The sequence below is a fragment of the Lissotriton helveticus genome, chromosome 2_1, assembly GCF_964261635.1.
Source record: "Lissotriton helveticus chromosome 2_1, aLisHel1.1, whole genome shotgun sequence".
Lineage (NCBI taxonomy): Eukaryota > Metazoa > Chordata > Amphibia > Caudata > Salamandridae > Lissotriton > Lissotriton helveticus.
This window is the reverse complement of record NC_136059.1, coordinates 962,230,986-962,257,931: the sequence shown is the minus strand read 5'-3', so window position 1 is coordinate 962,257,931 and position 26,946 is coordinate 962,230,986. Positions and strand designations below refer to the sequence as shown.

At 45.3% G+C, this 26,946-nt stretch overlaps 1 protein-coding gene across 4 annotated transcripts in view; it reads right to left on the bottom strand.

Moving 5' to 3' along the window:
• SPATA6L (spermatogenesis associated 6 like) overlaps nt 1–26,946 on the bottom strand; it is a 690,230-nt gene that overhangs the window by 662,658 nt on the left and 626 nt on the right. The gene's annotated exons all lie outside the window — the stretch shown is intronic.

Here is a 26,946-nt window from a genome sequence, read left to right as displayed (position 1 = left end):
AAGTTTAATGATTTATACATGCGTATGCTTTCTAAAGCTTATGTAATTTCCCTTTGTTGGCCGGATTCGGTCGGCCTAACGTGTATTTCTCCCTGTTCGCTCTCACTTTAAAGTTTGCTATTATAATTCATGTCCATGTGGACTTTGTCTTTCCCACATTTCTGTTGCAGGTGGAGAAATTCATCCTTTTTAGTTAGATTAACTCTTTTGTTTTAGGAGCTATGCTTAGGAAGGAGGAGATACATTTGAACAAGAAATGCCGATAATGCGGGACGGTGTACTTTCTCACCAGAGAAGACCTGAGAATCAAGGTCAATGAGAAAGAGCCTAGGGACACCGCTGCTGCATGGAAAGTTACCTAAGAGGAGGTGTCTAGCTGGATTGCAAGATTTTGTGATGTGTGGAGGGTTGTGGCCTATGACTTTTGTGATGGGGTTAGGGACAGAGTCTGGGAACTTCTGCCGTGACTTCAGAGAGCATCTTAGTATGAGCTCCGTAGCTTTATGCTACTTGACCCATTCACATTGGGTGTACTTCTTAGGAAGCCTTCACATGCTGACACCTATTGCCGAAACTTGCCTGGGACATGCTAAGTAGGGATGTCACGTTAGTGGTCGTGTAGGGACAGACAATGCTTTTCACTTAAAAAACGCAAATGAAATGGGCAATTGATGTCGGGCATTGATTTTCTGGGTTCAGATTCTGGAATTGGCTAGCCTGTGCATGTTGCACCACCTAAATTTCATTCATAGAAGTGGCTTTGGATAAGTGCCCATATACTTTTTACACCTTCGTCTTGAGGTGTTTGTATGTCCAACTTTTCTTGGCTTTGTAATAAACTTATTAAACTTTGAATCTGGAGTCTGTGTTCCTTTGGCAACATGGACTATTGTAACGGTACTGTATAATTGGCTAACGATTTTCTCTCCCCTCCACACTTACAAGCAGACAACAAAGAACCATCGGCCAGGGGTTCCAGAGTAAGTCTAATACCTGGAACCTGGCTCCTTCAGGATAAAGTGCACAAGTGTAAACCCCCAGATATACAGAATATAACTATTAAACCATCCAGCATGCCTGCAGCCAGGTCTCAAACAACTGGGAAACTCTAGTCAACCCCATTCATCTTCATGGCCCTCCCAGATCCCTGAACGGAACAGAGAGGACCCTACGGATGCACACTGTTGACATTAGAGAGACAGTCCCCTACGGGCCCTGGTGGTCCAGGATTAGGATGCCAGGATGGCCAGGTAGAAGGAGGCCTGTCCCCCACAGCCAAAAGACCAGGTGCGCACTCCTAGAGAACCCTCAGAAAGGATAAGAGACTTTATACAATATTGCAAACTTTTATATTTGTCCATTGTTGATTGGCTGACTGTTTTCATTATACAAATTAGTATATGATGTAGTGTGGCAGGACAGGCAAAGTAATAACCAAGCATGAGTAAGTTGGTATTTTGTCGGATGAGATGTAGTGCGTTACAAATCAGGTACTTTGAATCTAACACTTTTGGTGCATGTGTGCAGTAGGAAGCGTGACCAGAAAGCCTGGGGAGAGAACATAAAGCCTGGGGTGAGCAGCTACAGCAAGAAAACTAGGGTCCAAAAGGGATACTGAGAGGCTATTACACTAGTCAAGGATGGCGAGGCCAACCTTGAAGGTGGGGAAGCAGTTTTTAGGTCGAGCCTATGGCAGTGTGCATGCGCTGCATAGGAAATCGACCTCTTGGAATCACTTCAGCTTTCTTCAAAGCACGTGCATGTTGTGCTCACACACTATTGGCCTTTGTGTCTAGTTTCAGTACGCAATTGGCCAAAGGCATGCGGATGTCCCAGCTTCTTTTCAAAGGTTTACTTCCAGAGCGTTTGTTTTGCTCTCGGGAGCCAGCAGCGGCGCGCAGGAACCATCTGTTTTTTGAGTTTTTAAAAATATTTTTATTATTGTAAACAAACAAAAAGCATCAGGTGACATATCTCTCTTCCACAGTAAGTAATTACACATTTCCATACATCAGGATACATTTAAAATGACAGTAGTGGTCACTGGGACTCCAGCGCTATCGTTTCCTCACCAACACTCGGTGGAGTACATATGTCCCCCCTGTAGCCATTCCACGCTCCCCAGATATTCCCCCATTTCTGGGGCCGTCCCCTAGCAACGTATACCGATCTTTGCCTGAACATGCACCAGTCGAGGTCTTCCATCCATTTCCCAATTTGTGGCACCTGACTAGCCCCCCACAACTGAGCTATATTACGCTTGGCTATCATGCATGCCAGGGTCACCCATTGCTTCCCATGTGAAGTCAAATCAGTTGGCTTCCAGACATTCAAAATACAACGTTGTGTCTCTACCGCCAGTTCCACCCCTACCACTTCTCGGATTTTCTCGTGAATCTTGACCCAGTATTCCTGTATTGCCACACAGTGCCACAAAACGTGCATGAATGTTCCTGTCTCCCCGCACCCCCTCCTACATTCCCCGCTGTCCGCCAAACCCATATGTACCAAACGTGGACCCGTAATGTATGTCCTGTGTAAAATCTTCAACTGCACCAGCCTAAGTCACATTTGGATGGCTACTACTTTCGGGGAGGAAACCGCCTCTCTCCAGTCTTCGTCATCCAGAACTAGACCATCCGCGCCCACTTCTCCCTAACATTTACCAGGGGGTCACTCATGTGGTTGATCAGTTTTTTATAGATCAATGATATGATATTGGTCGGTAGTATACCACCCAGTACTCGGTCCTCCTGTGGGGAGGCCTCTGGGAGTTCAGTGTCACTGGGAATATTTGCCAGCAGGGCGTGCCTAACCTGTAGATATCGAAAACGCTCACATTCCTGCATCTGATGTCGTTCCTGTAGGGCGGCAAGCGCTAATACCCCATCCTTCCCCCACATGTCCTTTATTTGTGAGATCCCAATGAGGTCCCATCTATCAAAGCCCTTCGTCTTCCACAGGCTGCCCAGCCTCTCCGAGCTCCACAGTGGGGTCGCCATAGTAAGTCTCCCCTCCCATTGCAGACATCGATTAGCGGCATGCCATACGTGAATCGCATGTGCCGCTGATCCAACGAGGGGAAAGCGCCTGTTCCCAGCGTAGAGTGCCCTGGTGCGGTCATCCCCAGGCATCTGCCCACGGTCCATCGCATATCCAGGGTCCAAAGGGGACCCATAAATGGCGTGGTTTATCACAGCCAACTAAGAAGCCCAGTAACACTTACGGAGGTCCGGTAAACCGATCCCTCCGTCGTACCAGGGAAGAGTAAGCTTGGAGAAAGCAATACGGGGTCTGCCCTCCCGGAGAAGCTGTGTCTGGAGGGACTCAATATCCTTGAAATACGAGGGGGGCACTGGATCCATTGTATTTTGGAGTGCATACAAAAAGCGGGGGTGAGCCATCATTTTCAATAACACTGCACTGCCCAACAAGGAGAGCGGCAATGATTTCCATCTTATCACATCTCTTCGGAACTTGGCCAGCGGGGGCTCCAGGTTTTTTTTGTACCTTAGTTTCGGATCTTTGGTCACAAATATGCCCAGATATCGAAACCCCACAGTTTCAATCCGCAATGGGCAGGAACTCGGGACGACCGGAGGGTCACCGCTAATGACAAAAAGTACCGATTTTGTCCAATTAATGGCGAAACCAGAGTACCTTCCAAATATGGCCAGGACGTCCATAAAAATGATCAAGGAAGCCCGGGGGTTGGTAAGGTAAAGCAGGATGTCATTCGCATAAAGTGAGATCTTGTCCTCCCACTCAGGCGTCCAACGCAGCCCTCGAATCGACCGGTCCCATGCAGCGAGTGGCTCTAGTGCCAACGCAAATAGTAGTGGGGATAAGGGACATCCCTGCCTTGTACCCTTTCCCAGAGGAAAGTCTACGGATTTGTGGTTGTTTACCACGACCCTGGCTAGGGGACTAGTATATAGGAGACGGACCCAGCCGATAAACTCCTTGCCGATACCCAAATTCACTAAAACCACGAACAAGTAGGGCCATTCAACCCTATCAAATGCCATGGTTGCATCTAGTGACAACAGGACTGCAGGCTCAAGTATGCGCGGTGCGCCACCCAGAATCCCATGCAGTCTTCCGAGATTGAGGGCTGTATTTCGGCGTGGCATAAAGCCAGACTGGTCCGGGTGGACCAGGGTCGATATGACCTTAACCAGCCTAGTCGCCAATAATTTAGCCAGCACTTTAGGTTCAGCATTAAGTAGGGAAATCGGCAGATAAAAAGAGCACTCCGTTTTAGGCTTGCGTTCTTTATAGTTAACAACGATGTTTGCTATACGCTGGTCATAGGGGAGCTGGCCCGTTTCTCTACTTTCTACGAACATGGCACGGAGAAATGATGCAAGCTTGTTCGCGTTAAGTTTATAGAGCTCTATGGGGATTCCGTTCGGGCCGGAGGCTTTCCCAGAGTGGACACCCCTAATAGCCTGCGCCACCTCGTCATCCGTGAGGGGGGAGTCCAGATACTTCATGTCCTCCTCCGAAATGCTGGGCATTGGGATATCGTGTATCATAGCTGCATTTTCGGCCTCTGTATAGGTCCCCGTCGACTGATATACCAGTTTATAGTACGCAGAAAACTTGTCTGCAATCTGCTGTGGGTCTGTCACCAGTCCTGATTCCACCGTCTGCAATTCCGGGACCAACCACGATGCCCACTCCCCCTTCTCCAACCACGCTATCAACTTTCCTGCCTTATCGCCATGCTCATAAATCCTACTTTGCGTATCGGCAATCTGAACTTTGGCCCTGTCCCCAACTAGACTCCTATATTCATCACGGAGGAGTTTCAGTCGATGCAATCCCCCCGGAGTGGCCTCATTCGAGACCCCCCTCTAGTGCTGACAGTTCAGCCTCCACACTATCCACTTCAGCTCGAGCTTTCCTCTTCTTTCTGGAGACCAAGGACAATACCTCCCCTCTTACAACCGTCTTTTACGCCTCCCACAAGGACCGCCCAGACTCCACCGAACCTACGTTGTCCTGGAAGTATCAGTTTGTAATTTGTACCACTTCTTTCTTTGTGTCAGGGTCTTTTAAATGCTAAGCGCTGATCGGAGCGATCCTGCCCACGTCTCTCTGTCCCACCGTCAGACTGAACCAGATCGGGGAGTGATCATAGATCCCTCTACCCTTGTGTCGTACCTCTCTGATCCATGCCGCCTGTAGTGCCGGCACCAAAACGTAATCTATTCTGGAGAAGGAGTGATGTGCAGCAGAGGCGTGTGTATAGTGCACTCCACCAGGGTTTCTAAGTCTCCACCCATCAACGAGACTGGTGGTTTCTACAAAGTCTGACAACCACCCCTGAGACGGCGTCAGCTTTTGAGCCGGGTATCTGTCCATTTCGCCATCCATCACAGCGTTAAAGTCCCCCCCCCCACTATCAACAGCCCCACAGGTAAGGATAAAAAAAATGTACACAGGTCCCGAAATGTATCGGATTGCAGCCCCGGCGGGACATATACTGACAAAAACGTCACCGTTTTACCTTCCCACAATCCTGAAATGCCAATGTATCTGCCTCTCTTGTCAGCCCATGTGGCCTGAACCATCAGCGGAAAGGAGTTACTCACCAGGATACCCACCCCCCCCCCCCGAGACCCAGTCGTGAATCCAGCATACGCCACCAACTTATAACCTCCCCTGTGTAGGGCCATGCAACGGTTGCCGATCAAGTGTTTTTCCTGCAACAACACAACATTCGGGGAGTGCCTCCTAATCATCTGGCTGACCATCCCCCTTTTAATCTTATCGCCTAGGCCAGAGGTCTTCAAACTTTTGTAGGTTGAGCCCCCCCAGCTCAATTTTTTTAGCTGTTGGGCCCCCCCAACACCTGACAGGAATTTTTGGAATCTGGTACACTACATAATTGACCGTCGCACGCATATCCTGGGCCATATCCAGCATATAATGTTCAACATAATAAGAGTGTTCAGTTAAGTGCAGGTTTGTGAGTGGGTGTGCTGAAGTGACAGATTATTACATAGCTCAAACCACCATTTTCCTAGATAAAGTGTGCGCAAATTAGTTTTACTAGGATGGTTTGTTTTACACATGACATTGATTGATAACACCACCAACATAAATGTGACGGTTGTGCCGGTTTTTCGCCACAGACTGTCAATCTGTGGGTGGATTTTTGCTACTGCCATCCTCAGGTTGTGCTCCACATCCAGGGGCAGATTTACAAGGAAGTGCCACAGCGTGGCACCGCAAGCCCTTTGGCTGCGCCAACTGTGGCACTTTCAGAGCACAGGAATGTGACATATTTACAAGAATATGACACATCTCTGTGCTTCCCCCGCGCTGGCGCACAAACTGCAGCCATGCGCTGGCGTGGGCATCCTTGCACCATGGTGCAAGCATGCCTGCGTCGTGGGGAGATTGTTTTTGAGCAGAAATGGGCACCTTCCTGCACATAAACAATCACTACAGGCATTTCACTCTTTCAATGCATGCTGTAGAATGCAGCACGCATTGAAAGAGGGAAAAACTAGGAAAAATTAAAACATTTCTCCTCATTGCGGCTCGCTAAGCCACCTCTAGGGTGGCGTAGCATTCAGACGCATTTCCAAATTTACGATTCCTCGTAAATCTGGAGATGTGTCTTGTTCCATGGGTGTTGCGTGGGAACACCCACAGCAATACCCATGGAACAACCCTTCAACACAAAGTGCTGTGTGTGAAGGGGCCGTATTTAAAAGGAAAAGTCACGCAGGGTGGCTCATCCCGTCCTTGCAAATATGGAGGAGCCCCCTGCGCCACCAGAACATCACGAAAAGAAACGCACTGGTGGCGCAGGGCGCTTGTAAACCTGCCCCCTAGTCTTTAATACCACAAGTGCTGAGAACCCAATCTCACATAAATAGGACGAGCTGAAAGGCAAGGCTGAGGTACAGGGTGAACAGTGCAAGTGCATTGTGAGTGCAGAGTGATCAATGAGTGATGGGTAAGTGGGTGAATGGTGTGAATGCATGGGGATCAGTGTGAGTGCAGGGTGAGCGTGAAAGTGAAGGGCGAGAATGGGAAGCGAGGTGTCTGAATGCAAGGTGCATTCCCAGACACTTGAAGTAACTCAGAATGTTATTAAGGGCAGCGTAGGGTTTCAAATGTGTTAAACTATTGCTAATATGGCAGTAACCAGAGATCAGGGTGTAGGAAATAAATAACGTGGTGATCCTGCAACAAACTCCCAGTCTTGTGATTAAGGTTGCCAGCTCATTATTTTGATGTCAAAGGCGTACAAAAATAAGCAATCATGTTTTGTTAGTACTTGTCCATGCATACTTTGAACGGCAAATATAAGTTAAAATAACTTTTACTTGTGTTCTAGGGCTGCCTGAATAACCTATGGCTGATAATAAAAGGGAACATGCTTCTTTATTTATAGACAAACAATTTGCAGTCTGTTTAAAAGAACACATGGCTTGCTGGCTGGCATTTTGCGTGCCTGCCTGTGTAGTTTTTTTTTCCCACCTACTCAGTGTTTAGTCAAAAACTTAACAAGTAATAAGAGATTTTAGCTTGCTTACTGCAGTGGCAACACAGCAACGCCGAAAAATATCACTTGTGAGAAGTCACATACAATTGTTTTACAGTGTTTTTTGTAGTTTAGCAACTATATAAAATAGTCTCATTAAAACAAACATAAAATATAAAAAATATACCACAGTGCTTGCTTGACATTCCAAGTGCATTCTGTATAAGCTTTAACAATACTTTTTGCATAGTGATAAAACTACGCACCATTTTAATGAACTATTCTCGATTTTTAACCAGCTTTAAAAGTATAGACTCCTTATTCACTCCTTTCCTTCATAGTTTGCATCTGCTACTGTTATTTTAAAACAATTCCTACAGGGAGTGCAATTATAAATGAAAAACAATCTTTTCATTGTTTCATTCATGCATACATGTCACCATTAAACACAAGATTTAGCACTTGCAACAGAAGCAGTACCCTGAATTGTTTACCTGCAAACAATAAATGAAACTTCGTCTCCCTTCTGGGAAGTGCTAACCTTCCCAGGAGGGGGTTAATTCACAGAGCTGAAATGCTTCAGCTGCAGTAAGAGGCAGGATGTCTCCTCTACTATAATATGGAATGCCAAGGAACAGGCCTGTCTGTTCGTACCTTCGGATTTAGCAGAGGAGACTTCCTGCCTCCTCACTGCAGCTGAATGAATTAACCCCCTCCTGGGACGGCAAACATAATAAAAGCAGGGGCACTTCGTGCCCCGTCGATTTCCCCTCCCTCCTCCCTTGACTTGCGACAGGGTACCAAGGTAAAATTAAAGTGGAGTGCGCGCCCCCCCCTTGGATGGTGTCGCCCCCCCCCCCCAGGGGGGCGCGCCCCACAGTTTGAAGAACTCTGGCCTAGGCCATTCACATTCCAACTAAGCGCCGTAATCCCAGACCCTGTCTACCAATTGCCATTAAAATGATAAAGCTTGTCGAGGTCACCTGATGCTAGAATAAAACCAGAATTAGTCGCAATTGATTGTGCGTAAACTGGAAACAAAAACACAAACCATCCCAATACACTCAACCCCCCACCCTGCGCCCCTGCATGTAGCTTACGCTCATCCCCAACTAGCAGTGTGCCTGTCACCCCCAAACTAATCTACAACTAACTAAAAGTAGAAAATAGAGGAGGGCCCAGGTACAAGCTCCTCACCCCTGCCACCCCATCTATGTATTTATTTATTTATTTAGAGGTTTTATATAGCGCTGGCTGGACCCAGGGGTATCAGAGCGCTTTACATTTTTGAGACAAGAAGGTCAGTAAGACATGGGTCATACATAGCATAAATGAGTATAAACAACATATAAGTCTCCGCCAGACATATTTCAAAATGATAAATATGGGAAATAAGAACACCGAAAAGTGGGAGATGTGATAATCAAAAATAACCAGGCCTACATTGAAAATTGCAGAGGAGGATAGGGAGGTTGGTGGTCAGAATTGGGTTTGTAAGGACGAGAGCAGGATGGGCAGAAATGAGGGCAGACGGAGGACAAGGGAAGGGGGGGTGCAGGGAGGAGTGAAGGTGGTAAACAGGGAGGTGGAAGTGACGAGGAGGAAGGGCGAAGTAAGGCTGAAAAGAAGGGAGGCAGATGTATCTGAGGTCGGACAGAAGTGGCCAGTGGAAGATAGCAGATATGGATTATGGTCCCCAATATTTATTGAGGAGATGTAGTTTGAGTTCTTTTTTGAAGCAAGGGTAGGAAGGGTTGCAACGAAGGTCAGTTGGAAGGGCATTCCAAATGCATGGAGCGTACCCCATCGTAGCCCCTGTACATATTAATCCACTAAGATATCTGCTGAACTCTGTAGGTCAGGGGATCCATTGTCTTCCCACCCTCACACCCGCAACACTAGAATACAGTTAAGGTCCCTGCAACCACTATATTCACCAAAGTCATTCTTCATCCGCCTCTCCCCGGTCCAGGCTCTCAGGGCCTGGCATGTGGATACTTTCCAGCCAGTCTGTCGCCACCTCGGGATTGTCAAAAAACCAGGCTTTCCCGTTGAGTTCCACACGGAGGCGGGCCGGAAACATCATGGCATATTTGATCCCTCTATCTCTCAGTTTCTTCTGTGCCAACAAGAAACTCTGGCGTTGTTTTTGAACCATCTGGGTAAAATCCGGGAAGAAAGAGAGAGTCGCATTTTCAAACCTCAGCGGAGCCCCAGCTCGGGCCGGCTGGAGGATCGCATCCCGGTCTCGATAGTTTAGAACCCTCACGATCATCGGACGGGGGGGCGCCCCAGGTTTAGGTCTACCCCCCCGGAACTCTGTGAGCACGCTCAACCGTGAAGAGGTTGCTAAGCCCTTTAAGTTTTAAGTGGTTATGGATGAGGTCCTCCACGAACAGGTCCGGTGTTTGGCCTTCTGTCTTTTCTGGCACCCCCAGTATTCGAACGTTGTTTCGTCTTGCCTGTCCTTCATAGTCATCCAACTTACGATCCACCTGGATCCGTGAGGCTTTATGATCTCGCACCTCCTGTTGCAACAGGTTTACGTTGTCTATTAGGCTAGCTGTTTTGGGTTCCAGAGTCTTGACCTTTTCGTTTGCTTTGGCGAGGTTCGCTCTTATTAGCCCCATCTCAATGGTAACAGTGTCAAGTTTTGTATCTAGGGCCTCCATCTTTTGGCCGAGGGATGATTGGACTCCAGTGATAGCCGTCATGAGATCCTTCAGTGTTGGCTCATCCTCGGTGAGCGCCGTCTCTTCACCTCCAGCAACGGCCCTTTTCGCTTCCACTGAGGACCCCTTGGGCATAGTGTAGCAGTCCAGTTTATTGGATTGGACATTTCTAGCCCCTTTGGAGGACCGGGGCAGTGTCTTTTCCAGATCTGTTTTGGTCGCCATCTCGCCTCCTGAACTGTGACGTCTGCTCTCCCCGCCGGTAGGGAAGTCCTCCGTACTTGCGTCTAGCACTCCTCTTCTGGGGCACCCACAGTCACTCAGTCCGAGCCGCGCCCCGCGCACTGTCCGGCTCCCGGGGAGGTATTGGGTCCCCCAAAGGCCCTATGCAGCTCCAGAATGTACCCCCCAGACCCGACACTCAGCCAACTCCGAGGCGATGGGCACCCCCCCCTTTGCTGGGTCTTCAGGGCTGTCTAGCCGTGTATCGGCCGGCTTCTATGACTTTGCCGATGCTCCAATGGCGACTCCTCACCGCCCCGTGACTAGAGGACTAAGGGTGCTTCGCTTCCTCCTATGTCCACCGCCGCAGTGATCCGAGGGTCTTTCCCACAGTCCGCACTCCGAGGGGAACCCCAGCGACCACTCCCGGCTATGTTCCAGACAGGGAGAATCGCAGGGTCCTCCACAACTGAGCAAGGTTAGGGCACCCCTCCACGAATTCCAAATGCTGCCTCCGTCACCTGTGTGCCTCTGCCAGCCAATGCATCTGGTTCCACACTCCGGGTCCACGCCACTCCCCGGATCTCCCGGGCCGGCCCTCGAAATGCTCCAGGCCCGCTCCTCAGGGCTCCGCAGAGTCGCTCCCGTGCTCTTGCACACACCAAGCAGTTCAAATATGCCCCGGGCGTGTATCAACCAGCACCTCAGCAGAGTCCCCACTGTCAGCCGGCAGCCCCCTCCAGGCCAACACCGGGGCAGCCGATTCTAGCAGGATTCCCAGGTTGCAGGGCCCTCCAGGAGCAACCTCTGCTGCCCGTGCCCCTCCCCTGCACCTCCAGTACTGTTGTATGGCCGCAGGATCCGCCGAAAATCTCAGGCCGGACCTGACTTTCCTCCGGACCGACCGGCTCCTGACGGCCCGCTGCAGCCAATGTTGCTGCGTGTTCCGCCGGCCGCGCCGCCACTCGAGGCCCCGGCTTTTCGGCCGGAGCAGGCCGCAATCTTTCCATCGGCGTTTCTCCGCCATCGGAGCTCGAGGGCCACTCAGGGTTGGATGCACAGGCGTCGCTTCAGCTCCTTTTTGCGGGAGCGGGGTAGGAGCCCAGGATAGGTGACAGGATCTTCGGGCAGGAGAAGGAGGTCGGCGGAGCCGAGACCCTAAGCGGCCATCTTGGTCCCCGGCTCGGCTCCTCAACTCCGGAACCATCTGTTTTTAATCAGTATGGGCGTGCTTGGTTCGCGTGCAGTCTTTACCCCTCCTCTTGCAGGCTGTGGTTGTAATAAAACTAAAACATGGAGGTAGTGTTGTGTTACTAGAGACTGGTTTTGTAATCATTCAGCTTGTGGTTTGTAATTCAGAAGCGAATAGTTTCTCTGTCTTGCCGTCTTTTTGTTTCTCATGCTGCACTTCGTAGAACAATGATGAGTTCAAGCCCTATCTTTAGAAACCAGACGTAGTATTGTGACCATTCTAATAGATCTTTTTAAAATTCGACGAATTTTAAAATAGAGGTTGTGTACGTTACTGTTTGACAACTGATTTTGTCCCGATACCAACCGTGTTAAGCCACCAAGTTCATTTAAACTGTTTCACCTGTACGCATTCTGCTTTCACATTCGGAGTCTATTGGCAGAAAAGTATTTGCTCTGATTGTTGGCACTGAAATGTTGACTTCAGGCGGGTGGGTGTGCAAGACTGGTATTACTGAAGTGTCTTTGCCTCCTACGTCTTACACAAGCTGCCCTTACTAGTCTCAATTCCCTGATGCTTGCCAGCTGTCCCGGGCAGTGTTGAGGCAGGGACAGCCCAAAGCTCACTACATGTGTCGTACTTGTTGGGAATTCATCCCAGCTTTGCCATAGACTCCACCCACGCTGGTGAGCACAGCATGAATTTTTGATACGCCTCGCAACAGACGTAAGTAACCGGTCGCGTCCCCTGGCCAGGAATGAAGGCAACTACATCTTGGTATTCAACCGGTCTGAGCACTGCGGGCCCTAGCAAAAATTGAATATGTTTTTGGGGAGGCAAGGCAGACATTCTTATCCTGCTCCTTCTGCAACCCTCTGTTGTGTATGCAGCTTGCGTGGACGGGCCCGTTCCGCTTATCTGATAAGTTCTGAATCGGAACAAAGAATTAGCGGCTGTAATGGTGTTCTGGGACAGTTTACTTTTTGGTGAAATTGAATTAAAGGTAATGAAGACTTCAACAGAGAGCTTTATTTACTTCAGGACGTGTTCCAGATAGCCTTCCTACAGTTCACATTGGACAGCCTTAATGTATGCCGAACACACGTTTGCAGCTATTGTAATTAACAAACCCTCGTTTTTACTTTGTATACTTGAGCACGAGGACGGATCTGAAAACATTCCCTGGTACCTTTCTGGCGGTACTAGCTTTTACTATTGCTGAGGTTGGTGTTGTAAACAAAGTTGTCATGTTTATGCGGTTGTCAGAAACTAATCCCTTCTTGTGTATTCGAGAAAGTTTCTAATGACCTCTGAGCTAGCTGGCACTCACAATTAAGTTTAGTATATTTGATAGAGACATACTGACCTCAGTCCTATGTCATATCTATAGGGTATATTATTCCAATGCGCAGAGCCTATTGGGAATATAGGAACTACACTACATGGCGCCCAACGTTTGGTAAGGCACTAATTTAACATGTAATACTAAAGTAACTTAGCCATGCTTTTTCTCAGAGACCCCTTTTTCCGTAAATACTCCAATAGACGTCTGGAGTGGGTAAAGGGATAATATCCGCCATATTTGAGTAGGACGAAAAATCCTATGTATTAGCTTTTTGGTTTGTTCAACGTTGAAGGATACAGTGTTCCAAAATATTGTGCACCTTAGCTTTGTTTCCTTGAAACTTGCTCTGCAAACTTTCAGTGAACAAAATGGCCGATGAAAGAAATCCCGGGGTCAGTGGAGCTACAGACGACAACGCCGACAGAGCTTTAAACTATACAGGTTTCCAAGAAACCGATGAGGATGCTATATGCATTCCTATAAATTTATGGAAAGCCATCACTATAAAACTTATAAAAAATGGCCTAACATTGAGAGGTGGTAGGATAGTTTTTGTGATAGAGGCACACGAATATCACCAGACAGAGGTATTCTATTCATGGATAGTCTTCCCAGAAGCAAATCCAATAACACGTGTTTCACTTCTACAAAGATAATGAACCACCAGAGGAATATATTCCTTTTGAGGATATAGAAATTCCACTCATTTACCAGGAGCGTGAGAACAATGATGAGTTCAAGCCCTATCTTTAGAAACCAGACGTAGTATTGTGACCATTCTAATAGATCTTTTTAAAATTCGACGAATTTTAAAATAGAGGTTGTGTACGTTACTGTTTGACAACTGATTTTGTCCCGATACCAACCGTGTTAAGCCACCAAGTTCATTTAAACTGTTTCACCTGTACGCATTCTGCTTTCACATTCGGAGTCTATTGGCAGAAAAGTATTTGCTCTGATTGTTGGCACTGAAATGTTGACTTCAGGCGGGTGGGTGTGCAAGACTGGTATTACTGAAGTGTCTTTGCCTCCTACGTCTTACACAAGCTGCCCTTACTAGTCTCAATTCCCTGATGCTTGCCAGCTGTCCCGGGCAGTGTTGAGGCAGGGACAGCCCAAAGCTCACTACATGTGTCGTACTTGTTGGGAATTCATCCCAGCTTTGCCATAGACTCCACCCACGCTGGTGAGCACAGCATGAATTTTTGATACGCCTCGCAACAGACGTAAGTAACCGGTCGCGTCCCCTGGCCAGGAATGAAGGCAACTACATCTTGGTATTCAACCGGTCTGAGCACTGCGGGCCCTAGCAAAAATTGAATATGTTTTTGGGGAGGCAAGGCAGACATTCTTATCCTGCTCCTTCTGCAACCCTCTGTTGTGTATGCAGCTTGCGTGGACGGGCCCGTTCCGCTTATCTGATAAGTTCTGAATCGGAACAAAGAATTAGCGGCTGTAATGGTGTTCTGGGACAGTTTACTTTTTGGTGAAATTGAATTAAAGGTAATGAAGACTTCAACAGAGAGCTTTATTTACTTCAGGACGTGTTCCAGATAGCCTTCCTACAGTTCACATTGGACAGCCTTAATGTATGCCGAACACACGTTTGCAGCTATTGTAATTAACAAACCCTCGTTTTTACTTTGTATACTTGAGCACGAGGACGGATCTGAAAACATTCCCTGGTACCTTTCTGGCGGTACTAGCTTTTACTATTGCTGAGGTTGGTGTTGTAAACAAAGTTGTCATGTTTATGCGGTTGTCAGAAACTAATCCCTTCTTGTGTATTCGAGAAAGTTTCTAATGACCTCTGAGCTAGCTGGCACTCACAATTAAGTTTAGTATATTTGATAGAGACATACTGACCTCAGTCCTATGTCATATCTATAGGGTATATTATTCCAATGCGCAGAGCCTATTGGGAATATAGGAACTACACTACATGGCGCCCAACGTTTGGTAAGGCACTAATTTAACATGTAATACTAAAGTAACTTAGCCATGCTTTTTCTCAGAGACCCCTTTTTCCGTAAATACTCCAATAGACGTCTGGAGTGGGTAAAGGGATAATATCCGCCATATTTGAGTAGGACGAAAAATCCTATGTATTAGCTTTTTGGTTTGTTCAACGTTGAAGGATACAGTGTTCCAAAATATTGTGCACCTTAGCTTTGTTTCCTTGAAACTTGCTCTGCAAACTTTCAGTGAACAAAATGGCCGATGAAAGAAATCCCGGGGTCAGTGGAGCTACAGACGACAACGCCGACAGAGCTTTAAACTATACAGGTTTCCAAGAAACCGATGAGGATGCTATATGCATTCCTATAAATTTATGGAAAGCCATCACTATAAAACTTATAAAAAATGGCCTAACATTGAGAGGTGGTAGGATAGTTTTTGTGATAGAGGCACACGAATATCACCAGACAGAGGTATTCTATTCATGGATAGTCTTCCCAGAAGCAAATCCAATAACACGTGTTTCACTTCTACAAAGATAATGAACCACCAGAGGAATATATTCCTTTTGAGGATATAGAAATTCCACTCATTTACCAGGAGCGTGAGCTCTGGTTTAAAGGTGCCCTAAAACATTTAAATCACATTACCAGGCTCGGTCCACTAGGTAGACCAGGAGCAACATGGCCGGTATTAGCCAGCTATACACCACATCCTGACATTAATGCAATGACAGATGTAGAATTACGAACTCAACTAAAAGAGTTAATCAAAATGTATAGATAATTGGTTCAATATGTCATGCGGACTCTCACAGTCCAACCTGCAATAATGATTCCTCAACATTCCCCTCACCAGGGGAACAAACTAAAAATAACACAACACAGACTTTACACTCAGTCATTGGTAAATTACCTACAAAGCGGGAACAAATTCCATTCTGGATAGCTCAAAATATTACTCAAATTTAAGCAGTATTTCCCAATACTAACCCTCATGAGAAACACAGAATTTTAACAATCTGTTTACCAATGGGGATCACACCACATCTGGAGCACTGCACCACTTGTGGTACAGTCTTTGCTGCAATCTAAACTAAAACGCATGGTGTTCCGTCTATGGCGGTAATACCAGACGTCCTAAAACAGATTCAAAACGAATACGGGGCAGAGCCTGCTTTAAATCTGGGTATGAAACTGCTGAAAGATTTCAAACAGGTCTCTAGAATAATATTAGCTAATATTAAAGGTGAAGCAGCATTAGTGGCGATCCGCCAGAAATTTAAGGGAATTTGATGTAACTGAGCAACCACAGGAACTAGCCAGAATAATTGAAAACTCCTATGAAGAATTAGGCAGAGACAGTTTGGGTGGGAAACCAGTGAAACCACAAATGTCTGAAAGTCCTGAAAAGGTATTTACTAAAAACACTCCTACTCCTTCTAAAAAGAAGTGGGAAAACACTAAACAAACTTCTAAAGAGAAGCGTTCTCATTCCAGAGGTAGGTCTCCTCAAAAGGAGCCATCTGAAAGGAGGTACAACCTCAGGAAAAGGGATAATTTGAGAAAACCTGATAGATATCAAGATACTGATACACGTTCCTCTCGTACCTTTCAGACTTCGTCACAGAAATCAGAAAGAAGAGGACGGTCAGAACACAAGGAAGAACGCGTGAAGTCCAAAGACGATCAATACGTTCAGTAAAACAAGAAACATCAATTCACCAAACAGAAGGTAGCAGGTCTAACAATCAGACATGCCGAGGATCTTGAGGACACAACTCAAGAACGGGGAATGGGCTCAGACAATGTTGGACAGCGCAGCAGAAGTCACCATAGCTCGCAAGAACTTGAAGGATCATCTGGAGATAGTAGACTTGCATGAATTCATTCAAGTTGAAACTGCAGATACCAGGGTTAGTTCTCCACATACGTGATATGAAGTAACACTCCGGGTGGAGGGAGACATACCAAGAAAAGTGAGAGCACTCTTTTGGGAGCAACTTTCTAAGGGTTATGACATTCTTCTAGCTGAACAAGACTGGCCACCAGAATTTGTCAGGGAGTGCCCACATGGAAAAGACATCATTATGCCAGCCTTTTCTAATCATATTCCAATTCATTTAAAATATACTTATGCCAGGAAATGGGCAGTAGCCGAGGCTCCTGCATTTTACAAAAATCACGTAGGATGGGATGAGGACTCACCTCCCCACAAAATCCAATAAAAAATCAACCAACTGCACAAAGGCAGTACCCAGTTAATCAAGAAGCTAAAAATCAGGACAGGGAGATCTTAGATGAGCTTGAATACCAGGGGGTGATTGAAACATGCACCTCATCAATAAACAATCCTTTGTTTCAGGTCTCTAAACCAGACAATACATATCGTCTAGTATTGGATTACAGACATCTAAACTCTTGTTGCAAAACATTTGTAGTGCAAAATGCACACAGTGCAGCATTAATGAATAACATTGTGCGTAAAAAATATAAAACAACATTAGATATTTCTAACGGTTTCTTCTGTCAAAACATTACAACAGAGAGTAGGTATTTGACCTCTTCCTCAATTATGGGGACACAGCGTCACTTCTGTTGTCTCCCTCAGGGATTCAAGAATAGTCCTGGGTTATTTTCAGCGAGGATAACAGAGTTACTACAAACATATGATGACGAAGCATTATCATATGTAGATGACATCTATCTGACAGACGATGACTTGGATAGGCACTTGAACAGGGTGAACACCATTATACTGGGATTCGCCTCTGAAGGGTACAAATTAAATTTTACGAAATCTAGAATTGCCCATCTCAGCGTCTTTTTTCTAGGATATGAATTATCAAGTGAAGGCAAAAGCCTGGCAGCAAACTTTCTAGAGAAATGTGTGCTGCTCCAACCTCCAAAACCTACAGTCGATTCTAGGTTTCCGACATTTCTGAAGAACATAAATTCTAAATTATGCAGAAAGGGTTAAACCTCTCTACGAACTAATCAAATTTGATTTTAAAACAGTAAATTGGACACAAAAACACACTGAAATTTTGCATTCATTGCAAACAGATATGTTAGCAACTAAACATTTGCAAACACACGTAAACATACGCAACTTAGTGATCTGAATCATTCCGAGACAAAGCGGATTCACGTACTTAACTTTTAACCAAGGTGAAAAAGTACCAAACTCTTACAAGTCACACTTGTATACACAAGCAGAAATGAAATTCACTTCAACAGAAAAAATTCTGACAGCTGTTCAAACCGCTGTAGCAAAAGAGAGAGCCCATGTACAACCGCCGACAAACTGTCTGGGCCCCACCCGGTCCTGCCGAAATGCCGCCATTGGGAGTCGGAGTTCCTCAGGGCTCAGTCTTGAGTCCTACCCTATTTAACATCCTCATGACCCCTCTGGCGGATCTGGTGGAGTCCTATGGGGCCCGGATAGTCTCATACGCTGACGACACCCAGCTTCTTTTCACCTGTTACAAGAGCGAAGAATTCGATGGGGAAAGTATCCGTGAGTGCCTTGGGGCTGTTTTCAATTGGTTCCATCTGAACAGCCTCAAGTGCAACTCGGATAAATCCGAGATACTTTTCTTCGGATGCCCTGTGGAACCGGATTGGCATGGTTGGTGGCCTGCTGACAAGTTCCCGCCAGCCCAGTCTTCTAAATGGGCCAAGAACTTGGGAATTAAAATCGACAACGGGCTCACGCTTAAATCCCAGGTGGCAACCTTGACTGGGACCTGTTTCGGGATCCTCAGGATGCTCCGAAAGTTTTTCCCTTTGCTGTCTGTGGAGCATCGGAGAATAACTGTTCAGGCCCTTATTGGATCCAGATTGGATTATGCCAACATTTTGTATCTGGGTCTTCCAGAATACCTTTTACAGCGTATGCAGGTGACCCAGAATGCTGCCGCACGAGCAATTTTCGGCCTACATCGCCGAGCCAGTGCCTCTAACCTGCTACAATCCCTCCATTGGCTTCCGATACGGAAGAGGATAATGTTCAAGGCCTTGACATTAGCCCACAAAGCACTGCACGCCACGGGTGCAAAATATTTACAGAAGAGGCTGAACTTTTATCAGCCGACACGTTCCCTACGATCAGAGTCTTTAGCACTCGCTGTAGTCCCACGTATTAAGAAGGCACGTCTGGGAGGGCGATCTTTCAGATTTCTGGCCCCTCAGCTATGGAATTCCTTACCATTGTCCTTACGACTCACATCCAATTTGCTGGCTTTTAGGAAGGGTCTTAAGACTTGGTTATTTGCTGGGTAGAGTTTTGTTCCCCCTTCTCTTTTGTTGTTCTGCTAACTGTTATGTTCTTTTTTAGTCTCCTTTCTGGGTCTGGAGCATAAAGCGCCGGGACACTCCTTTGGAGTAGCCGTTGCGCTATACAAGACCCATTAATAACATAACATAACATAACATAACATACAGGGTAAGAGCATTATGGTCGTAACACCTGTACCTGCCTTAGAGGCAGTAATGAAAGCGAGCATTCCAAATGCTAAAGCTTTACATCCAAGATGGATACAATGGGTTAATTCTCTTGCTGCAACTGATGTCGAATACGTTTTTGATCCTTATTTGAAAACACAAGCATTTCTACAATACGAACAAGAATGTCCTCTGCCTACTGAAATTCTGCCTCTAGGGCAGTATGAATGTATAATTTATACTGACGGATCAGCTCAACCCGTTACGAGGGGTAAACAAGCCTATAGTGCGGCGTGCGCGATCGTTAAAGGTCATTGGCGCAATGGCAAATTCCGACCAATGGTCACTAAAACTCAATCCTTAGGAGATTGTACAGCTCAGTGAGCTAAACTACAAGCATTCAAGATGGCAGAATACGGACCGCAAATTCTCCACACTCATAGTGAGCGATTCGTATTATTGTGTTCAATCTTACAATGAATACTTGCAAAACTGGATTCAAAACAGTTACAAAGATGCAAGAGGAGGCACAATCAAGCATAAACTGTTTTGGGAACAAGTAGTTCAGTTACGACAAGGACTACAAAACACTCATGTGATACATACGCTGAGTCATCAATGTGATGGCGTTCACGTTGCAGAGAATTCATTGGCTGATGAAGCTGCAAAGGCAGCTGTGCAAACGGCTTCCGTAGCTGCAATCACTCGTTCAAAAACAAAAATAGACAGTGAAATAATGCTGGCTGTCAATGCTTCAAGCAAAGACAGTGGTAAAACATTACCGAAAGGGTTTCCACTCAAATACTCATACATAACTGATGCGAACAATGTTCCGTTTGCTCGAATCCCTGGAGTGGGGGACAGGGTAATTCCAAACATGGAACATAGATTAGGACTAATCCTAGCAGCACATGAAGGGCTCGCCTCTACTCATGCAGGTGTTTCAGCCACAGTGTCATTGTTAAAGCAGAGATACTGGTGGCCATGCAGGAGGAAACAAAACAGAAACTATGTTTTGGAATGTGAAATATGCCAGAAGATGAAAGTCTCTACTGTGAAACGTCCTGCGCAGACACCCCTGTTAATTTCAGATAAACCATTAGCTTGCGTTTACCTGGATCACTGCAATCCCTTACAAAGGGATGGTAACTATAAATATATCATGGTCACAGTGGATTCGTGTTCAAGGTTCATTTGGATGTGGCCTCAGCGCTCGGCTGATGCTCGAACTGTTGTAAAAGATTGCGAGTCTTTATCGGCACATACGCAATCGGCACGCTATATTCTGACCAGGGTCCTGTGTTTAGCTCTCGAGCTTACAAGGAGGCCATGGCCAATTTGGGCGTTGCATTACGGTATTCTAGTCCATTCCATCCTGTGGGAAATCCTGTTGTGGAAAGAAAAAAACAGGACATAAAGCAAACTATTACAGCTAAGGTATTAGGTTCGGGTGACAGGTGGGTCAAACATCTTATATGTGTCCAACGTAGTCTTAATAACTTGCCAAGAAGTTCTCTATGGCGTATCACTCCATACGAGGTCCTTTTTGGGACTAGGATGCTGATTGCGGACCCTGATTGTCAGACATCAGTGGTGGACCAGAAAACGTTTGATATCAAAGATCGTTTGGCTGTTTTACAGGACTTAAAAGAAATAAGAACTTAACAAAGTAACGTGATCCTGAAAACCACCACCACTGAGGAAAAACCGACCATCCCAGCAAGGCCTGTCTGGATTCCTAAGCTTGGGGATCTAGTCAGAGAAAAGATTGCGGACAAGATGGAATTTGGGACTTCTTACAGACAACCGGTACCTGTCCTAGCAATCCACAGATCAAGAACAGTTTTACTGCCGCCCTTTGCTGGTAAAACGGGGAACAGGTACGTGTCTATCGACCTGGTCAAACCACATCATGAGGCCGATAATAAGCAGTAGGCCAAGTGGAGTCCGCCAGTGGAGCAGACGCCCTGCTCTAGCTACTATCCAAGAGGTTCAAAGTGAGAGACTATTCACCTTTGAAGAATCTGCAGTGCGAAATGAAGGACTAAGCAACAAAGCTATGGAACTTGTACCTCTTGAAACCCAAATAACAGTTCATCAAGAAACGCCTGTATACAATGAAGTAGCATCTGACTACACAAATGGAACAAGCGATCCTGAGGTTCCAGCGATTTCAACGAATCCTGATACAATCCCAACAATTGACAGAACTGCCTCTGGCTATTTCATTACCTTTGATACGTTTTCAGAGGATCCCAGCGAGCCTGAAAGGATGCCAGTAAAAAGAACAATCTACAGACCTTTTTCATCACCTGGAAAAGACTTTTCTGGTTTCACCATGGATTGAACTTTGGATTGAGTTGGGTGTGCTTTTTCTCCTACTTTGGTTGACTCTGGTAATTACTTTGGGAATGCTAATAAATGGAAGACATGTCAAAATGGACACAGCAAGTAAGAACATCAACTTACTCCTCAAGCCACACAAATCATCTCATCGTGAACAAAGAGACGTGTCATCAGTGAACATCGCAGCCGTTCCTATACCTGGGGGTATAACTTGGGACAGAACTGACTATGACATTTTTGGCCCGTCGGAGCTGTTGAAGATTCCACACTTATTCAAGATTTCATTAAGTGACTTTGTTTCATCAAGTACCTTTTCTGATGATTGGGACTTCGAGACTGTTAATAATATGATGTCAAACTTAGAAATGTCTGCAGTATTTACAAATCATGAATATTTCGAAGGTTCATCAGACTATGAACAAATGTATTGTTATAATCATTATGGTCATCATTTCTTGCACAAATCTGCAAATCCTAGAAATGTATTAATGTATAACCAATGGGAACATTGTCCTACGCCACCAAAGGGTAGCTCAAAAACATTTGCAAGAAAATTTCCGGACTTTTCAGGGTTCAATGTATCTAATCCAGAATAATTTTACTTTAGAAATGTTAACAAAACAGGACTGAAAAGTATGTTGACAAATACCAAACAGATTTATTCTGCTGCCTTTTATGCTCAAATGTCTAAACTAGGTTTCGACATTTGGAAAGACAACATTGAGGCGAAAACTGTCTGGGGCACAAAAGATTGGCAGGTCCAGGGTATAGAAGCTATGTTTAGAGCCAGTATCATCCCTGAGCAAATTATGTTTTTGAATGACACTTTCCAACAGAAGTCTTGTCTTGGGTTAGCCAAGATAAAAGACCTGAACAATCCGTCTATACCTACACCTGATAGCAGTAACACTTCAGAGGGGGAGGTCGACGTACATACTATTATTTTGCATCACAACAGAACAGATCCAGATTGGAATAAATGGTTAATCTGGCCCACAGACACAAACAACAGTCAAGATAGATTAGTGAACAAAACACAGGGTTTCACATTCACTAGGCCAGACCCAAGATATGTTCAAAGACAGCATCCAGGAATAGTAACAACATACAGTGTAGGGAAGCTCTGCCTTGATTGGCTACAAAGATTTACACTTAAGGATGTAGAACAACACTTATCTTTACTTAAAGATGGCGCTTATCTTAGGGAATTCTTGCTAGGACTAAGAACACCGCGTTATAAACGTTTTATATATGCCGGTATCTATGCTGCTTATAATGAGGCATGGAAGATTACGCAAGCAGAGACTGCAGAAAGGATACGAGAAATTGATCGTATTCATTTGGATAAAACTCTCTCTGTGGTTGACAATGAGTTAACGTCCAGGATATATTCATTGGACAGCATAGTCTCTTCTGCCATAGACATCATGGAACAGGACTTGGTCATGTTGCAACATGGTCAGTCGCAACTACGTTCTTTCATGCGATTAGGCTGAACGTTGCCAAACCTTCGTTCAGACTATGTGCCTTGGTGTTTAATCAATACTACGTCTCTATTTTCAGAACTTAATCTCACTGATAAACAGATCAAATTGGCACAAAGGGGAGCAGACTATATGATGCTGGCATTGAAAAACTAGAAAGATTGCCATTTACAATAGAAGAAAAAACGTCTATTGAATGGATAATACATGGAACAATCTCTCTGCCTGTTACAATTTTCCATTTTCAGTATTGCCTAAAACATATATCAGCAGGCACATATGAAAAGTTGGGTAAAGAATACATCAAGGCATCCTGGGAATTACCATACACATATAGATGTTGGAGTGGGGGTCGTGAAGTGTTTCTTAGCGGGAAAAACTGTGAAAATGCACTAAGCAGTTCTCTCCTTTGTCAGGGTATAAACTTACACGGGCCTGTGATGGTTTTTCTAACAATTTATCGTGCCACCTGCAAGGTTCACCAGCTGCAGTGATTGATCCAATTTTTAGACAGCTCTGGAATAGGAGTTACCTAATGTTGAATGATCACGGCTGTTGTGGCATGTTGCCAGGCATACCATATCTAGTAACTGTGTCAGCCAGGGTCACTTGCTGTATGCAAGTATTGTTTCCTAAAACTAAGATAGACAGGGAGTCGCCTTTATGGCCTTCACTGAACATCTCTTCTATACGAATTGATACTTTAAGCAGAATGAAAGCCATTATTTTGCAAAAAGCGGTGCCACTGACCTCGGCCAAAGAGACCTATGATCTGCAAGTCGCAAGGACTTCTGCCGAGATACATGCCCTCTTAACTACAAACTGCCCTATACATTTCTCAGAAATGTTAAGTCGTATCTTAAACATGTCTGATACGAGAGGTATTGTACATGTATTTAAGACCGCATTTTCTGGACTGTTAGCACCTTTTCAAGCAGTCCTATGAATATTTCCAAACTTCGTGCACTCTGTGTTTGGCGGACTGCCTCTCATTTTGGGACTCGCTGCAGGGATTCTATTTTTGCTCCTACTACTGTGATATGGCAAGCCAATTCATGAGCAACAACCAGCTCTGCATGGAAGCAACTCTACTGGCGATGAAGTGTCATGAGCACATTGTCCAAATTTTGGGACTAGCTCGTCTACGAGAGTTAAATACCACATGGTTTCTGTCATTCAGACCAATTTGGCAAGATTGCATCTTACCTGTTCTACGCGGCCTGCTATGCGGAGAAGAATGCATGTTAGACTCATGTCTCACACTCCCATCAGCCATGCCAACGGATGTTGATACTTTGCTTGAACCAGTAAATGCCCATGCACTGTGTTGTCCCCAGTGGCTACCAATTCTGATGACGGCATTCATTGAGATCGCACAGACGCAAATTGCAACTGCTGAGGTACGAGAGGAAACAGGCACGCAGGTACCATCCATTACGAACATTGCTAATGCGACCAATGCTGACGGCGATGCTTCACATCTATGTGCAGTTAATCTTCTAAACGAGGTAATCCAACTTTCGCCTACAATGGCAGACAACTTTTTGTCAACAGACATAGAAGATTTCATGTTTTCTCCAAGCCCAAACACTGACTTTTGATTTTGGCACACAGTGTTCTGAGAGACTTTGAATTTTCAAAACAAGGTACTAACTTTGGAGCTCTTTTTCCTATGATTATTTTTTTTCTCCACATTTTTCTTTTTCTTTTTTGGTACAAGTAATCCGCTTACAGTAGAACTATTCATAGAGAACAAGAATTCTTTGAAAAACTTCCAGAGACAATATATGACCTTGTCCACATACAAACAGTTTTATGTAATCTGACATGAAACGGTTTCAACACTTTTCTTTTGTATTTAACGAGCCATTTCATAAATGTATATTTTCGTGATTCATTCAGTGAGCATTTAAAAATGTCAACATGTGCTTAGAATGAATACTTGCTTTAATGTGAACAGCACCAATGCTTTAGTTTGGATACATCATTTACAATGTATTTGAAACATGCTTTTAGCACTTCATGTGTAGATAAGATTTGGATATGTTTAACATGTTTAGAACTTAGTAATGTCATACATAAGGAAGTGGAGTGGGTGTTGTATGTCGATTTAGATTCTGTATGCATTTCCCGATTCATGCCCTTATATAGGTACATTACATTGCCCTTATATAGGCATAGATATCCAGTCCTTGTTTAGGCATAGTCCATGCTACCCAAATACAGGCATGGCTTCTTCCAGCCGTTCATCTACGTCACAACGATTTCTTGGAAAACCAGACTCTTAAGCTGTTAGGGACTTCCCCTTGCTTGGATATTGATTTCTCCAAGAACTCATTTATTATGCATCAACATCTATTCCTTAGGGGTTCATTCATGACGTTCATATGCCCGACTTTACGTCAATACTGGCATTCCTAAACAACTTCAAGGTATAAATATACCTTCTCTTGCTATGGCAGAAAGCACTGTGTGGTTTGCTGCAGTTCGACTATCTACTTACACAACGCAGCTCACCACAGCAAGTCCCGAAGGAAGCCAACTCTCCAGCTGACGCACTGATCAGAAGCTGTCCTCTTCTGCCGAGAATCCAGCTCCAGTGTTTCTGACTCCCCTTGCAGGGTGTTGGGAAATCAAGTCTGTGAAAGAGATACCAACCTCCCTCATTCTAAGGTATGAAGCCAATTAGAACCTAGAGAAACCTTTGGCAATTCTTGGCAAAAACTAAACCTATGCTAAAGACCACACTTACTTCTTCCCTCGTACTAGACCTAGGTTAGGTACATCGGGGTAGGCCTACTTTAGAAGCACCAGTTGAGTATTTTAGCCTGTGTTATTTATGTATGTATTTTTATATGTCATAGCACCAGACAATGCTATTACAGTATTATTTTATACTACTGTTTACGCTGTACGCATTATACTTTGCATTCTGTCTAACAATTGTAGCAGTTCACCTCTCTTGCATGAGAAAGAAGACTGTTCTATAAACCCCTTTTATTGAAACGCCCATCTCTCTATTTTCTCTGCAACTCTGTAGAAACGAAGCATGCACGATTGACTGAGTAAAATAGTTATCCATTATTTCCACGACTCTGAAGATACGTTTTATTCTTGGGAAACAAAGTTGTCATGTTTATGCGGTTGTCAGAAACTAATCCCTTCTTGTGTATTCGAGAAAGTTTCTAGTAACCTCTGAGCTAGCTGGCACTCACAATTAAGTTTAGTATACTCGATAGAGACACACTGACCTCAGTCATATGTCATATCTATAGGGTATATTATTCCAATGCACAGAGCCTATTGGGAATATAGGAACTACACTACAGTGTTGTAGTTAATCACAGCTCCTCCTCCCAGTGGCGTAACAAACCTTGAGGGGGCCCCCCTGCAGGGTACGTGAAGGGGCCCCCTCCGGACTCAATCTAGAGCTCCCCAGCAGAAGTGCGGTGCTGACGGGGCCCCCTGGAGGGTGAGGGCCCCCCCGCACCGCGGGGGCTGCAGGGGCCTGTGTTACGCCCCTGCCTCCTCCATAGCCACTCCCGCTGTTACCAAGCTTGATATGTTGTTGCGGCGCTGTTAACCATAAGCAATAGGTTTACACCAGCTTGATGGCTTCTTCGGTGTACGCTCCGCATATGCCTCCAGAAGTCATTAGCTATAGGTAAACACTTATAAGCTCCCAAAGGCTAGACCAATTGACTATGCCAATACTCGTTTCTTGGTGTGAGGGGGGCATATTTATATAGCGCAAACCAAACACGACCTAAAGAT